Raw genomic sequence first — 3,872 nt, 5'->3', positions numbered from 1 at the left:
GTTAAAATAGCCCTGGCATACTGAAGGGTATTACGGTAGGTCATCCTACACTGACAGTATAGGAAGACTAAGGATGGTATTGAAATTCAGTTCTGTTGGATTTTGGCTCATACAGGTGTTTATGGAAATGATATAGTAGATAATAGCAAAAAGGGCAGTGAAAGAGAATATTATGGATATTAATAATAACTCATTCAGAAGAATTAGTTAAGATTGCTGGCAGAGACAATGGGAGGAAAGTAGTAAGGGCAGACTTTTTACAGTACAAGGAAATCTGTACAGGACATAATGCCATTCAATGGGAACAGAAGGGAGGTTATGTTGTATAGGATGAGATTAGGGCATTCGGGATTTAATTCATCTTTGAAATTGATAGGGAAACATGGTACTGGAATGTGTAATGGAGAGGAGACGGTTGAACATGTACTATTATTTTGTTAACTGTATGATGTAGAAAGGGAGAGTTTGTATGACAGGGTCAAAGAGGTTGGATGGGAATAGACAGTGGGTGGTATTTTGGGTGGGGGGTGATGGGAGTAGTGAGGTTGTAGAAATCCAGGGTTAGAATATAGTGAGAATAGATGAGTGTGAGGCTGGTCACGACCTCAGGACTGTAGGTGGTGGTGTATGCACCTGTCAGTTGGTTGCAATTCGCCAGTAAAACTTAGAGAAGAATAATAATAAGAAGGCAGAAAGTGCCATCTACATGAGCCATCTTAGTGATGGATCTGTACTGCTGTTGCTCATTTCATGACAACGTTTGCAAATAATAGATACAAATGATATACTTACTCATGATATACTTCTGCTAGGTAAGCCTACATTGCTGTTAACATTTAATTTATAGGGTTTTGGGGAAAGTATTTCTTTCAAAAAACAAGAGAGTTATCACCAATATTCCCAGAAATGTTTTTTCATCACTGAGCAAATTTCAGGTATGCTAAGTGCAAACTTGAAGGTTGTGAAAATTTTGTGCAACTTCCAGCACGCATTAACTGTGAACACTGATGGCTGAACACTGATAACCACTTTAAGTTTGTTTTAACAGTGGTCAAGTAGTCTACTGTGGCTACTTAATCTTAATGTAGGCCTACCAGATTTGCCTACCATCAAAAACAATGTAGAAAATGCATCCCATAACATTTTAACATGGAAATATTGTAGCTGTTCTACAGAAGCAGCCAATGTGTCGTGTTCAATTTAGGCCTACATTCCATAAAAACTTTTGAAAAAAACATGCAGGGCTTGACATTAACCTGTTTATATACTTGTCTTTCAGACGAGGTGAATGAAAATGTTGTTTGATGCAAGAAACCACTTTACAAAATAAAATGCATCATCATTCCTATACCTGCCCCATGGCAAGCATCTAGACTGAACTGTTGTGAGCTTGTTTCTCCTCACTAGGTAAGGTTTTAGGCTGTCTGGCAGGCCTCCTCCTTTCCCACGAGTGACAATGTCCATGACCTCAAACATCACTGGATCAGTGTGGGTGAACCTTTTCACTTGGACAGACGTAAATGGGGCGTTTGTCACTTCCTTGAAGTAGAAGATTTTAGCCTGGGAGCGCTCAGTGTGTGTGACCGGTAAGGGAAGCCTTGAGAGGCTGAGCTGCTCAGACCTTCTGTACTTGATATCGTACTCATGAGCAGATAACAGTAATGCCCATTGCTGCATGCGGCTGGCTGCGAGCGACGGCATGCCGGTGTTGGGACCAAAGATGGAGGAAAGGGGTCTGTGGTCTGTCAGCAGTTTGAATCGTCGGCCAAACAGATACTAATGACATTTTTTAACTCCAAACACGACGGCGAGGGCTTCACGCTCTATCTGTGCATAATTGCTCTCAGCTTTACTTAAGGTCCGTGTTGCGAAAACAGTTGGCCTTTCTTCACCTGATGGCATGATGTGTGAAACAGCACCATTGCCATAAGGCCATGCATCACATGCCAACTGTAATGGCAAGTTGGGGTTGAAGTGGGTTAGGGCCTCTGATTGAGCGAAGGCTGTTTTCACTTTATTGAAGGCCTCACATTTGTCTGTCCACTTCCACTGATTGGTTTTGTTCAAAAGTTCATGCAGTGGCTTTAACATGCTAGCTAGGTTCGGCAAACTTAGCGTAGTACGTCAGTAATCCAAAGAATGATCTCAGATAACTCACGTTCTGTGGGTATGGAGCTTCCGCAATGGCCTTCCCCTTTGACGGTGCCTTGCGGAGCCCCGAACTGTCGATGACATGGCCCAGGTACTCAACAGAAGCCCGGAAACACTTACATGTATCCTTCCGGACCCTCAGGCCGTACTCTTCCAGTCTCTATAGTGTAGCGTTCAGGTTTCTTAAGTTGCTCCTTCTCGTCCTCGTCTTTGCCGGTGATGACTAGATCAAGGTAACATTGGACCTCAGTGAGCCCGCTCACTATCTGGTCCACATCCATCTCTGAAACAATGCCAGAGTTGAGGTGATTCCAAAAGGAAGCCTCCGGTACCTGTACAGTCCTTTGTGAGTCACTATGGTCAACAGTTCTTGTGACTCTTGGTCCAAATGCATCTGTAGATAGACTTATGTCACGCCTATCTTACTGAGTTTATGTCCTCCAGCTAAACCAGAAGAGAGGTTGTCAATGCAGGGTAGTGGATATTTCTCAGCAGTCAAGACTGGGTTAATGGTGACTTTGAAATCACTAGTCGGAGTGATCCATCTTTTCTTTATGACTGGAACGACAGGTGTAACCCATTCACTAGATCCAATACTCCACTCTCGACTAGTCTGTTTAGCTCAGTTTCAACTTTTGGTTTTATGGCGTATGGGACAGGTCTAGCTTTGAAGCATTTTGGCTTGCTGTCTGGTTTCACGGTCACTCTAACAATCACACTTCCTCTCATTGGAACAATCTCACCAGTGTATGTTCTCAGCTTCCTCTTTGTGGGCTGTGGTGTGATGTAGTTTCTCCTTGTATACAGAAAAGATATGGCTGCTCCAGTGTCCACTTGCATCCGTACTGCTTTTCTATCTAGTAGCAGTGTCACCCAGTATCCGTGGCCATTGTCTGAAATGGACAAAACGCACAAAGATTCTTCCCCTTCCGACAGGGTATCACTTTATTCATCCTTTGTGTGCTCCATTTTATGTACTTTCTGGAGTCGCTTTTCCTTTGTTCACTCAGCTCCAGCAGTCAACATGTTTGGCCCTCTGTTTCAGCACAAGGACTGGTACGGCACGGCTATGCTGGAGCTTAACAGGCTATGCACTCGCCACACAACACCCACCTCAACTGCCTGGTGCCAAGGGAAGCTGTCAGTTCATAAAAGGTCAGGTCAGTCTAGCTTAGTGAAGCAGCCTTGTTCGCTACTGACCACAAAACGGACTCCTTGAAATGTGATGACAAAGAGACAGCCTGGGAGGAGATTGCAAACCTAAACTGATGCCCCCTCATGGTCTCTTCCGCGTTGACAGGAACTCCTGATTGCTAGTATTGAGTCAGTGGGAGGAGTCGGGGCTACTCAGTTATGCCAATAAAACCACTGTGGCCGTAACTTCAGATTTGTCCAGTAGATGGCACAACTAACTAAAAGATTAACAGTTGAGCTACAAATTTAAAAAAAGATCTGGTTTGAACTAGAATAAAAAATGTAACATGTATCCATTTATCAACTTAGGTCTTTAGTGCATTTAAATATTTGATTCACCTATCATGAAACAGAATAGTGGAAAATCTAGCAGTCACGAGTTATGAGGACAGTGAAAATTCATACTTTTAGACTGCCCTCAAAATGTCAATTATTTCCTGATATCACGGGAGCCTTGATATTCATGGTGGAAAAAAATTGTGCGGAGAAACAGCCATCTACACAGAGCCGTAATAAACACACCAGAG

Source organism: Oncorhynchus kisutch, linkage group LG3, assembly GCF_002021735.2.
Source record: "Oncorhynchus kisutch isolate 150728-3 linkage group LG3, Okis_V2, whole genome shotgun sequence".
Taxonomy (NCBI): Eukaryota; Metazoa; Chordata; class Actinopteri; order Salmoniformes; family Salmonidae; genus Oncorhynchus; species Oncorhynchus kisutch.
This window is presented reverse-complemented; position numbering follows the sequence as displayed.